The following is a 14,325-nucleotide window of genomic DNA, read 5'->3' on the forward strand; positions in this document are numbered from 1 at the left end:
TTACAACGCATACCATTACATCGTAAGTATAATTATAGGTAAGTTTATTTTTTTTTATAAACATTGGGTTTTGGGGTACAGGGGTATTTTTAGGTTTTAGGGTTGGGTTTGGGTTTTGGGGTACAGGGGTATTTTTAGGTTTTAGGGTTGGGTTTGGGTTTTGGGGTACAGGGGTATTTTTAGGTTTTAGGGTTGGGTTTGGGTTTTGGGGTACAGGGGTATTTTTAGGTTTTAGGGCTGGGTTTGGGTTTTGGGGTACAGGGGTATTTTTAGGTTTTAGGGCTGGGTTTGGGTTTTGGGGTACAGGGGTATTTTTAGGTTTTAGGGCTGGGTTTGGGTTTTGGGGTACAGGGGTATTTTTAGGTTTTAGGGCTGGGTTTGGGTTTTGGGGTACAGGGGTATTTTTAGGTTTTAGGGCTGGGTTTGGGTTTTGGGGTACAGGGGTATTTTTAGGTTTTAGGGTTGGGTTTGGGTTTTGGGGTACAGGGGTATTTTTAGGTTTTAGGGTTGGGTTTGGGTTTTGGGGTACAGGGGTATTTTTAGGTTTTAGGGCTGGGTTTGGGTTTTGGGGTACAGGGGTATTTTTAGGTTTTAGGGTTGGGTTTGGGTTTTGGGGTACAGGGGTATTTTTAGGTTTTAGGGTTGGGTTTGGGTTTTTGGGTACAGGGGTATTTTTAGGTTTTAGGGATGGGTTTGGGTTTTGGGGTACAGGGGTATTTTTAGGTTTTAGGGTTGGGTTTGGGTTTTGGGGTACAGGGGTATTTTTAGGTTTTAGGGCTGGGTTTAGGTTTTGGGGTACAGGGGTATTTTTAACCTATTTTTACAAATATTAAAATTAAAATTAAGTTAATTAATAATTTTACTAAAATAATATATAACAAATAATTAAATTAAAAAATACATTAATAAATATTTACAACATATTTTAAAATTATATATTATTATTATATACTTACCTATACTTACGTTGTAATGGTATGCGTTGTAATAGTATCTGCGTTGTAGTGTTTTGCGTTGTAATGGTATCCGTTGTAAAATGACCTGCATTGTAAAAAATCTGTTGTAATGGTATGCGTGCTAAAAGTACGCGTTGTAACATCATACACATGGGATATAAGCTGGATTTAGTCAAATTTAGCCTTAGTCTAGAAGCCCTACCAAAATCGTCTAGAACATCACCTGTGGTAGATACGAATGCACGTTTCTGAGGTACACAAATGCATCATCAGCATACAGTGATATGTCCTCTCAATCGACAGCGGGCATCTTTGCTGCATTTAAAAGAAACTGAGATCTCTGCCTGTCCGGATGCAGGCCAGCGGGTTGGTGTAGAGGAGTTTTGTCCAGTGTAATATTTCTGGGCCTAGTTTCATCCACATTAGCACTTTCATCAAGTAAAACTACTCCAGGGTGTCGAAGGCCTTCTCTATATCTAGTGAGAGTGCTGTGTATGGAGGCAATTCATGAATATTCTTTTCCATCAGCCAGAGAGGCGCCATAGGTTAAGACACCTTTTTCTCCCAGGTACGAAACCATTCTGGTCTTGGTGCCAATGTAGAGAGGCAGGGGAGCAACCTGTTTGCAAGGACCTTCCTGCAAATCTTGCGGTTGGTGTACAGTGGCCAGCAGGAGCATAGCTCCAGTGGTCCCTGTTGGGCTTAGGCAGGACCAATATCATAGCCTCCCATAGGGATCCCGGCAATGTGCCCTCCTGCCGGGCCTGTTGGTACATTTGGAGTAGGTTTGGAGTGAGGTTTGCTCTGTAGGTGAAGTAAAAGTCCACCGGGAACCCGTCCATCCCAGGAGTTTTGTTGCACGTGATGTAGTCAATCATGAAGCCAATTTTCTTGGTGGTCAGGGTTTCGTCTGGTGTATGTCCCTGAAGGGGGTTAAGTCTGGGGATTGTCAGCCTCATCTAATTGGGGCGCTTGCGCTCCCAACACAGCCTGGTATACAGACGTCTGGTACTACAGGAAAACCTGGTTTATATCTGCTTGTACATTCAATAACACTCCTACCGGGGATCTGCTGGCCTTTCTGGGGGTCTTTGAGGTCAACGACCTTAGGAGCCATGCTAGTATCTGATAGTGTAGTGTTCCTAGTCTGACCACCGCCTCTCTTTACTCCTTTCAGAGAGGGGTGATTGTGTTCTAGTTTCATGCAGCTACCCTACATTTATTTCCGTTGTTCATATTGTTTGTTGAAGAGAGGTTCTGGGCTCGCAAGGCATGTTTTACACAATGCTACATCTTGGTGCACTGGCCTTATGTGAGACCCTTAAAGGTACCCCACTCTATCACTGTCGTAGAGGCAGTTCTTTCCTTCGCCTCAAAGATGGCGATAGGTGTACCTTCAGTATCACAGAAGACTCTGTCCCGTAGGGCCGGGGCGTACAACCTCCTAGTAGGTACTGATGCATGTCGTCAGCCCCACTGATTCATCATTTTGAGGTGGTTGTGGTCCGAAAGTGTGCGGCCTAGACATTCAGGTCACAAGACCAAGGAAGCCACAGAGGGATTGCATAGGAGCAAGCCGATTCTGGTGTGCAGTTAGTGTACTGGTGAGAACAACGAGTATTCTCGTGTACGAGGATTCATCTGTCATCGGATGTTTCACGTCTGGGTAAGCATAAGCCAGTCCACACTGCATGGGTCATTCTGATTGCATTCTCGTGTTGTGGTGGGGGAAGGATCTATCTAGGGAGGTGTCATGGGCAGAATTAAAGTTCCCACCCCATATACTCTGCATTGCCAGGGCTTGTATCAAAAGCTTGGATGAAGTACACCTGTCTAAAACGCAACACAGACTAGATGGAAGTCCTCATTTTTGGAAAAAACACCTCACCGTGGAATGACACATGGTGTCCCATGGAGCACGGCATACCCCCGCATCAACATACCAGGCCCATAACCTCTGCATCATTCTGGATAGCAAGCTATCCATGAAGAAACAAGTCAACGCAGTCTCATCCACCTGCTGCCACACCCTTTGCAGGCTCCACAAGAGCTTCAAGTCGCTCCCAGCAAACACCAGAAGGACCATCATGCAAGCCCTCATCACCAGCAGACTGGACACTGGAAACACAATCTGTGTAAGAATTACTGCACGCCTCCAGACGAGACACCAGACAATACAGAACTCAGGAGCAAGACTCATAATCAACCTCCCAGAAGGATCCAAGTCACACCCCATTTCAAGAAAGTACACTGGCTGCCGATTCAGAAGAGATGCCAGTTCAAGATGATGAGTCATGCCTACATGGCCTTGCATAACGTAGGACCAGCATACATCAACAAATGCCTGACCTTCCACTATCAATCAATCAATCAATCAATCAATCAAAATTACTTTATTCGGTATACAGCAATACCATAAAAGTACAATACAATTAAAATAAAAAAACACAAGAAATAAAACCTTCTACCGGGTACCTAGACAGTTGGTACAAAATATTAGCAAATAACAGTGCAAATCATCGTGGGTAATAAGGTTAAAAATGTGCTGAAAGTTAGAAAGTCTAACACTCCTGAGCAGATTACATTCAAAAAGGGCAAGTTACGAAACAAGGGTAATATAAAACCAACATGTTAAAAAAGGAAAAAACCCCAAGCATAAAATTAATCTGTGTAAAAAACAAGGAGAAGGGCGTCATAAGTGTTGGTACCAAGGAGAAAAAAGGATAATTTAATGACCAGTGTCATAATCCCCTGTCTTTAGTATTCCTCAGTCTTGCGGTCATCCTTAGGAAATTAACAGTACAAAAAAGTGTGAAGGCCTCCTCAGACAATTTCAAGAACAATAGCGCAACCTTTGCGTGTTTGAACCTAGCATTCTTTAAAATGCTCTTTAAAAACAACTTCCTGGGGTGAGCGTAATAGGGGCACAACAAAACAAAATGGAGTGTGTGATGGAGTAGGTTCAACCTAAATCTAGTCATCAGGAATCTGTCCTGAGCATTATAAAAATAAGACAGGTATGGTTCCAAACCTGGGCTGGATTTAGCCAAGAGGTGGGCTCTCACGGATGGTTTTACCATCTCTGTGTCTTCCCTGATGCAGGCCTTGTTCTTTAAGAATGCGGACTTAACAATCGCCTTGTCCTGGGCTAACAAGGATCTTGGGGTGTTAAAATAATCAGCAAAACCCAGGCCCAACAGGGTCTCCCTTACATATTTAGGCCAAGGGATATTGTTCCCATGCTCCCTTTTAATGCAATCAGTTATTATCTGTTTGCTTAGAGCAGCTTCAGGGTTAGTCCATATTTTAAGCCAGCAACTGAGAGGTTTCAATTGAATCTCATCTCTGATGTAAATGAGACCTAACTCTTCGTGGATTTAATAGGAGGGGGTGCTCTGTGGGACTCTAAGTAACCGTCAAAGGAATTAATTTTCTTCTATTTGGATCCTTAATGGGTCAATGAAACCCCAAACCTCACTGCCATATAGTGCTTTGGCATTACAGATGGCCCTATACAAATTCAAGATTTGCTCAGGAGCCCAGCGACCCAACCTGTGTGCAAAATTCATGATTGCCCCGGAAGAGCTGATAAGAGATCTGCATTTCTCATCTGACAGAGTATTAAACTTGATGCGGCTATCACATAAAATTCCCAGATAAGAAAATGCCTGCTATTTTTCTAGACAGTGGGTGCCGATCCTGAAGGTGAATTTTCTGCCTGGCCTTTTTCCCATCTCCATGATGTATGATTTGGAGAGATTAGCGGACAGGTCCAGGTTCTCCATGAAGATGACAAAGCCATCAATGAGGTGCTGAAGGCCCCGCGCAGTGCGTGACAGAAGTACTGGTCGTCCGCGTAAAGCGGAACCGGGATCCCTCTTCTACCTATCCTCGGACAGTCCACCCCTAATGCTCCCAATGCCTTATCTAAACCATTAATATATAAAGTAAATAAGAAAGGCGCCAGGATGCAGCCCTGTCTCACTCCTCTAGAGCAAGGGAAAGAATCAGAAATGTCTCCCTCGTCGTTGTATCTGACATGGGCTGAAGTGTACTGGTGGTGCAAAGTGCTTAAAATATTAACCAGTCCTGAATCCACGCCCATGGCCCCCAATAGCTCCCACAGTTTCTTACGGTTAACCCGGTCGAATGCTGCTGTGAGGTCCATGAAAGCCAAGTACACCATCTCATCGCTGGCGACAGTGTACTTGGCGACAAGGAGATAAAGGTTGAGACATTGGTCAGAGGTTGAGCGACCCGGCCTGAAGCCATACTGTATATCCGAAATGATGTCATGTTCGTCTGCCCAATCCATAAGCCGATTTAGAATAGCTCTCCCCATGACTTTCACTGTGACATCAATGAGGGAAATAGACCTGTAACCTTGTGGGTTATCTTTGTTACCCTTTTTGAATATTGGGACAATTGTCGCAGTGGACCAGGGTGAAGGCATACCTGCCTCCACTGCCGTATTGATCACTCTTAATAAAATAGGAGCCCACAAGTCTACCTGGGTTAATAGGAGATCTGGAGGGATCCCATCCGGGCCCAGGGCCTTATTCCGGGTTAAGCCCTCAATTCCCGCTTTTATCTCACCCAAAGAAAATGGGGTTTTAACAACCCTTTGATTTCCTATCCCTGCTGATGGTACTAAATTGCTCGTACTCTCATGATTATAGAGGCCTTGAAAGTGCTCCACCCAAGCCTCTGGCAGGACGTGTCAGACCGGCTTGGATTTATTCTTATCCTGAAAACGGGGTTTATTTAGAATTTTTCAGAAGGCGGTCATATCCCTTGATTCAGCCGCTTCCCTCAGATTCTCCCAAGCCTGGTATTGCAATGAGGTTTTGTGTTGTTTTAGTGCCTGTTTATACCTCCCACGGCAAGTGTACACCGTTGTCTTATCTTTGGGAACAATCTTTAAAGCTGCCTTCAGTTCCCTCAAGGCACTAGAGCATTGCTGATCAAACCACCTGTGAGTATCCTCATCCTCTTTTGGCGTTCTACATCTAAGCAGGCCGTCAATACAATGTGCTACTCCCTCAAATGCATTGATGTGGTCCACCTCCTCTACTGTTGGGTCTAGACACTTCCAGACCTGCTGGGTTTTCTCCATCAGTAGTGCCCTGTAGAATTTATCACAATTGATGTTTGACCATCTCAGTCTCCTTCCCTGGTCCGTGGCTGTAAAGGAGCCTCTGGTCTGCTTACAATGGGAATGTTTAACTGAGTCAGGGTCCCTTAGGATCAACACCAGGGGGCTATGGTCATTGAAGGTGCTAAACTCCACATTAAAACTTAATATCCGACATATTAAGGAGCTTGGAACAAAAATAAAATCAATAACAGAGCCCCTTCCCTTTAAAGGTTGGGAGGATACGATAGTCCCCCGCTGCTCCTATCAAATCCATTGTGTGAGTACGGGCATGTGTGCCCAACAGCTTGCTTAACTCAAATCCCTCCCTGGTATGCAGTCCCTCTTCCCTTGGGCAAGCGGACCATTCCCCCTTACTGCTAATTAAGTGGGGGCACAAGTGACAATTAAAATCTCCCAACACCACCAGTTGGGCGCTAGCAACCCCATGCGATTCTAATCATATCAACCTATGTTCCAGCTCTACCAAGCTGGCTAATGTCTGTCGGCCCTTGATAGCATTACAAAAATTAATACAAATTGATTTTAATCCCATGTTCGTAAACCGTATTCCCTGTGTGCATACTGAACCCCAAACTAAGTCCTCCCATTTCCCATCTCCCATTTCCCATGTAACCTCAAATCCACATAAGTAATTAGGTCTCCCTTGGCTCGCCCTGAAGAGGATCTACATGCTGGAACAGAATACATTTTGTAGCCTTCCAGTGCTAGTGCGCTACAATCTGCCTCCCAAGTTTCTTGCAGACTAATAATGTTAAATCTCCTGATATATCCCAGCCAGTCCTCATTTTTAAGTTCACTGGACAGGCCTGCTATGTTAAAGGAGATTATATTAATATTTCCCTGCCCTCCTACTACTGGGGGGTTAGACCTTTGGTCAATGTGCCCAGTTAAAGATGCAAGAAATCTACGTGGATTTTTCTCTATATCCAGCGTGCTATGGGCTCCATGAATAAGGGGCGGTTTTGACGTCACCGTCATCTCCTCGACTAACCCTCCATTATCCCTGCTGTGGTGCACATCTTCCTGTGCCACCCCTTGTCCTAGGATTGGCCCCCCCAACCAGTCAATCTAATTCACTTAGGGCGGAAACACTTTGGAGTGGCGCGTATCGATTAAATATCTTTCAGGGTGCAGGGCAGGGACATCATAACTAAGTATTTTTATATAAAGCCTACGTATTTTTTATACAAATCTTACGCCTAGTGTCCATTTGTGGTGGGTCATTGTGTTTACTGTATGTGATCATAAATGCTTAACTAACTAGCGCCCTGAGGATTAGCCTTGTCTGCTCGCGCCACGCAACCTAGAGGGTGAGCAGGGGTTATTCTGAGGAGTAGTTCCCGAGACCTGACTAGAGGAGAGGGTCCCTGTTTGTCACAAGTGCCTACCTGTGCCAACCAGAGACCCCCAATTCTAACAGTTACCAAAGCAAGTATTCTAGATGCCAAAGCATTACATCCTCGATGGATACAATGGCCTAACTCTCTCACTGCAACAGATGTAGATTACAAATTCAATTCTACATTACAAGCATTCCTGCAGAATGAACATGAATATCCTTTGCTGAATGAAAGAATGCCTCTATATAGCTTTATATCTGTTATTTATACCAATGGCCCAGCCTGCCATGGGAACACAATAGCAACATTCTGCTGCATGCGCAATCGTAAAGGGACGCATGCATGACGGAAAGTTCTGTTTTGAAAAAACACACACTCAGTCCCTAGGGGACTGTACAGCGCAGCTGGCAGAACTCAACGCTCTGATTATGGCACTACAAACTACGGATCATGGACTCCCCATACTTATAGTGTGTGATTCATTCTACTGTGTCCAGTCCTATAATGAACACCTTCACTACTGGGGCCAGAATGGATTTCGAGATTCAAAGGTTGTACTAACAAGCTGCATTTGGGAACAGGTGGCAATGCTGAAAGAAGACCTGCCACAGGCTCATTTTATTCATACATTGAGTTATGAACGTGTTTGTGTTCACGTTGCAGGGAATTCCATGGCTGATTACGCTGCTAAATCGGCAGTTCGCACTACTGCCGTTGCTGAAATCACTGGTTCAAGTACAAGAATGGACAGAGGCATCATGGTGGCAGTCAATGCTGCTCACAATGACACTCTCTTGCTGAAAGGCTTTCCATTCGAGTACTCCTACAAGTTAGATGCACCAAACATTCTGTATACTGAAATTCCAGGAGTGTGGGATGGAGTAATACCAAACAGTGCTCGCAGATTGGGTTTAATACTAGCTGCTCACGAGGGTCTGGGGTCAGCACACACAGGGGTTGTGGATATAGTTTAAATACTCAAGTATTGGTATTGGTGGCCGGGTCTTACAAAATAGACCTAGGACTTCGTCCTCAAATGTGACATCTGCCAGCAGATGAAAGGCACAACTGTAGCACATCCACCTCAGACACCCCTATTGATCTCAGACAAGCCTTTAGCGGTTGTTTATTTGGATCACTGCGGCCCCTTACACTAAGTCGGGGTTTACATGTATATCTTGGTGGCAGTGGATCCATGATCCAGATTCCTGTAGGGTTGGCCACAGCGCTTGGCTGATGATCGAACTGTTATAAAGGATTTGTGAATCTTCATTGGAACATACGCAATTGGCACACTAGGTTCTGACCAGGGCCCAGCGTTTAGCTCTCTGACTTACAAAGAAACTATGGGAAGTATGGGTATGACCTTGCTGTACTTCTCCCCCTCCTATCCTGAGGGAAATTCTGTAGTTGAGAGGAAAAAACGTGACCTAAAGCAGTCCTTAACAGCAAGGGTATCAGGGTCAGGTGGTAATTGACTCAATTACATTTATGGGGTCCTGAGAGCACTCAATAACATGCCAAGAAAATCCCTAAGAGGTCGTACGCCTTACAAATTCCTGTTCAGTATGAGAATGTGGGTACCAGACCTCAATAATGTCAGCAGAGTGGTAGTGGAAACACCATTTGACATCAATGAACGTTTGGCTGTTTTACAGGAATTCCGGGGTGCACAAAGCAACGTCCAAGAAAAACGCACCGCCACTGGAGAAGTGAAGGTTGTACCAGCAAGACTAGCCTGGATCCCGAAGATTGTAGACCTAGTCAGAGAGAACATTTTGGACAAGAAAGAATTTGGGCCATCTTACTGAGCGCCTGTACCTGTCCTGGCTGTCAAAGGTATTAGAACTGTACTTCTTCCGCCAATTGCCGTTCGCAAAGACAAAAAGTTTGTCTCATTGATCTGATCTAACCACACTATGTGGCCAATTCTCAACAATAGGCCGTGTGGGCTCCTGGGTAACCACTGCTTTAATAACTACAGAAGATTCCCCTCTGCAAACAGAAGCTGTATACAAAGATGAAATAATACTGCTTCCTGTTGAAACAACTGCAACTGAACAGTCGACGAGTACTGAAATCTTAATTCGAAAAATTGACGGTCTATGTGAATATGCCACAGATCGAGTCATCTCCCAGTTCTAAAAAACCTGCTGAGCTGCCAAAATTAGTCTGAACGGCATATGGCTCCTTCGTGCATTATGGAGACTTCTCAGCGGATTCTAGTGAACCTGAACTGCCACCACTGCTTCTCTCTTTAAAGCTACTATTGTATACTCTCTATTTTTGGCTCAAAAAGACATACTTTGTTGTTCCATGGATTCATCTCTGGATTACAAACACTTTACTGTTTCTGGTCCTCTGGATTGCTTTGATGACTGTCATTTTCCTGCTCCTGGGCGGACACTATATCCCAGAAAGCTCTGCAGTACAACTTGTGAACCTGGTTCTGAAACCACATATATCATCGCACCGTGAACAAAGAGACCTGTCCTTGGTGACGATTACATCAGTTCCAGTTCGGGAAGGAATAGTTTGTGACAGGGTATCATATGATGTGTACGCGACGAATGAGCTATTGAAAATTCCATATTTGTTTAAAATTTCCCTAAATGATATCTTCATTTCTAGTACTTTCTCTGATGATTTGGACATTGAAACTGTGCATAATTTGCTTGCAGATCTGAGGTTCCGTGACGATTTGAACCCGTGTTTTCAATATTGTCAGAAATACATAATATTGGTATCAGCGAACCGCAAATGATCCATTTAGCATATCCTGGTGTTTTCGCTATGCTACGAGCAAGAGCACTCCTGTTATGAACACATTTCTGATCTACCCACGGCATTCATCTTAGATCATGGCAGCCATTTTGTATTTCTTGCCCTCACATACGCAATAACCTCTGATCACTTCATTTCGATTAAAGACACGTAGCCTTAGCCGGAGATTCACCTCTTTCATGACACGTGCACCTTAAACCAGATCACGCTGTAGCTGCATGACTCGACAAAGGCTGCCTCCTCTGCCCGAGGCCAGTCCTGCTAAACTGGTCTTCGTGTCCATTGTCCTGATCATGATTAGGCGGCCGAAGCCGGTAGCCTTGCCCATTTACAACCTACAAACATCTCTTATCCCGCTTTCCTATCTTCCACACCTGGCTCCGTTTCTTTCTTTCTGAATCTTTATTAGGGGGAGGTAACGAAATTTACGATGAGGCGGTCCGGCTCTTGAATGCAATATTGACAAGGGATTGTGATGAACTAGTGGGAACCCCTCTTCGTAGATGTTTGGTATCAGATTTTATCGACGGTTCCTGTGTAACGCCAAATATTTATTGTTAGGACACAAAGGTTTTGGGAATGTACCAACATGTGAAGAATTCGCCTGAAGGCCAAAATTTAGTATATAAGGAGCAACCCTCTTTGTACAATTTGAACAGGCTCCTAGAATCTGCCCATGTGTGGTTTCTGTGACTTCTGTGTCCCTGCAGTAATAAACCTTTGGTCTTTGACGCCACCATCGAGAAGCCTGTGTTTCTGTTCATTTGCGCACCAAGGCAGGTGGAACTCCGGGGTCTTTGGGTGTTGTTCCCTGACACCTCCGGACGGAACCAAAAAGTCCAGAACTCCAATTGGCGCCCAACGTGGGGCGACGTCATTCGGTACCGGTCCAAAAGCCTGAAGAGTTCGAGAAGCTTCGTGTGAAGATTCCTGAGGGAGGCGCCCCACTTCATCGATCCCGGCATATCGCAAAAGTGGCCCGAAGTTCTCTTCCACGAGGGTTCCCGTTCAGGACGGCTGCAGTGGGCCGTTGCCTTGACCGTCGCCCTGTCTTGGACCCGAGGTGCAGTCCTTAGTACAGCGAAACGTGACAGGTTTCTCCTTGGTGACGTCTTCAGTGCCTCAGTTAAGTATTTAGTGGTTGCTAGCTGGTTACTTCGATTCTTGGTTTGGTTTGGTTTCGTAAGATTATCACTGATTGTTCTGGTTACGATAATCTATTTGGTTTAGTTTGGGTATCGATACATCAGTTCGTTTTGGTAGGCCTAAGTTCTTGGTTCAGGTGCACATATCTGTTTCTTGTTTTGTTTGTTCTGTATTCCGGTCTGAAAAATGGTAAGTCGGAGAAACTGTTTGTTGTCTTGTTTCGGTTGTAACAGTGACTCACGATTGGAGGACTCATGTCTGGTTCCTCCGATTGGGACTCCCCTATATGACTTGTACTGTAAACATGGTGTGGGTCCTATATCTTATAATGAGGTGTGGGTCCGATACACTGAGAAAGATGGTGTCCTTAGTTGGCCACTGCATGGTAGTTTTGAACCCGAAATTCTTGACAATTTAGAAGCGAAATTGTTTAGGAAGAAAGCCCGGCCGGCAATGTTTGATTCTTTCCGTTACTGGCGAAAAGAATCCAAACAGAGAGAAATGAAAAGGTTAAAGAAAGAACAGAAAGAGCAAGAAGAGTTAACTCTAGAGCAAGCAACTAAGCATTCTGAGTACTGAGGAACGGGGAATTTTAGATTCCACGGCTCTCAGATGGATTTCGAAGAGTAGGAGATATAGTACGAGAGATGTGCTAGATACATTTATGCAGTGGAAAGAACCAACGCAACGGTATGTCTTTGATGAGATGTGCTCGCTGTTACGTGAGGAGATAGAAGAAGATGATGTTGAATCAAATCTAGAAGACTTAATTAAGGTTCAGAAAGAGTTTGCTGCAGTAATGATAGTAGGTGAAAATATAGAAGAAGCGATGGAACTGATTTTAAGTTACAGGAATGATCCATCACTTCGTTCACCGAGAGATTTAGAGAAAAGCAAGATGAAGTTAAGTCGCCAATATCCAATGAGGGAGGTTCCTCCAATTTGGCGCGAAGCTGTGCAAGCTGACAATGTTCGGGGTATTGTAGCCGCTCCGGCGCAATTCCAAAGGGTGTGGATACACATTCCGTGGAAGCGAGCCGAAGTGCTAGCAGTGAAGCAGGCCTTGCCAGATCCGCGCAAGAATCCTGCTGGGTACTATAAGGAATTAACACAGACAGTTGAGGCTTGTATAATGAACTTAGCGGACATCGATATGTTATTTGGCAATGTAGTTCCGCAACCAATTTGGGCTAAAATTCGTAGAGAGGATCATCAAGTTGCCTTAGGTGGTGATTGGGCAGCTATCACTGCAGCGGATGGTCAGCAAACAGGTGGTGCAAAACCCGAACCCCTAATTGCTAATCTTCCAGGTAGAATAATCGACTTAATGAAGACTCTGATGCCCGCATTGCGTGTTAATTGGGACAAGTTATCAGCATGCAGGCAGAAGAAAGACGAAAGTGTCTCCGACTTTTTCACCAGGTTCGAAGAGACTTTTGTAGATCATAGTGGTCAGGATATGAGCACAGAAGGAGGACAGAGACTGTTTGTCGATAAATTTGTGCATAATTTGTTACCTGAATTATGCAATAAATTAAAGGATTCAGAGAGTGCGTGGGCTGTTTCTACAACTGCGCAAATACTTGCAACTGCACAGTATTATGAAAACAGGGATAAAGAGGAAAAAGAGAAATCAGACAAGAAAACGAAAGATTTAAAAACTAAAGTTCTTTTGCAACAGGCATATCCGCCTCGCATGAATCAGACTAATACGCAACAGGGCTCGTATCAAAGGACAGATTATAGCTCATCGAGACCTCAATATCAGTGGAACCAGTGTGCGTACTGTAAGAAAGAGGGTCACTACAAGAATGAATGTCCGATCTTAGCGCAAAATAATGCAGCAGCAGCCCAGAGAGGTCGTGGTGGTTTTGTGCAGAATTCTAGAGGTCGAGGGCGAGGTGCTATGCCTCCACAAACGAATGATCGTCCTTCCAATCACTTTGATCAACGAAATGGCCAGTCGACTCAGCAAAATAGATCTCAACAATATCTTGTTGAAGACTATTGTGAAGTGGATGAGGGATTTCAGCAAAATGGGTACTAGGACAGCCATGGACAGAGAGAGGGAGTAGTATCAGTTCCAGTGGATCAGAATGGGCCTTATGTCGCAGTAGCAACATCAGGTGTAGTCGAACCGTTTCTGTTGGATACTGGTGCCGCAAAAAGTTCTATCATTCATGCGAAACTCCCTGGCGCACCTTTGTCCGGCTTAACAAATGTTTCTGTAGGTTTTTCAGGCGCCCCTGTTTACAACCCCATATCTGGTCCTTTGTCTATTTCTGTTGGACCGTGTCACTTGAAAGCACCCCTGATTTTGACGACAGGTTGTAATGAAAATCTGCTTGGTTTAGATTTGTTAAAACGACTATATGCGACATTGTACTGTTCTCCGGAAGGAGTACAGCTTACATTGGGTAAAAGAATCACCTCTCCGATGTATTTGTCAATGGATGCACTCCCGCCAGAGCTGCGTTCACTCCCTGATTCTCTTTGGGCGACTGGTCCTAATGATGTAGGCCTCTTAGAAATACCACCATATGTAGTAACTTTGAAAGCAAATGTAAAATTTCCAAGAATTCCTCAATACAAAATATCTAGTGAAGGTGAGCGTGCACTTTTACTGATTGTGCAAGATTTGATTAAGAAAGGTGTGATTGAAGAAACTAGAGGAAATGTTTGTAACAGTCCTGTATTACCGATTTTGAAACGAACTGATCCTACAAAGCCTCCAGTGTATAGGTTTGTTATCGACCTCAGAGAAGTTAATAAGATTGTGGTCCCGCAGTTTCCTGTGGTTCCAGACATCACCGCCTTATTAACATTGATTCCTGCTACAGCTACTTGGTTTTCAGTCATCGACTTGAAGAATGCCTTTTTCAGCATTCCGATAGCCGAGGAAAGCAGAGATATTTTTGGTTTCTGTCTAGGAGGTCGAAGT

The sequence above is a fragment of the Lissotriton vulgaris genome, chromosome 1_1 (genome assembly GCF_964263255.1).
Source record: "Lissotriton vulgaris chromosome 1_1, aLisVul1.2, whole genome shotgun sequence".
NCBI lineage: Eukaryota > Metazoa > Chordata > Amphibia > Caudata > Salamandridae > Lissotriton > Lissotriton vulgaris.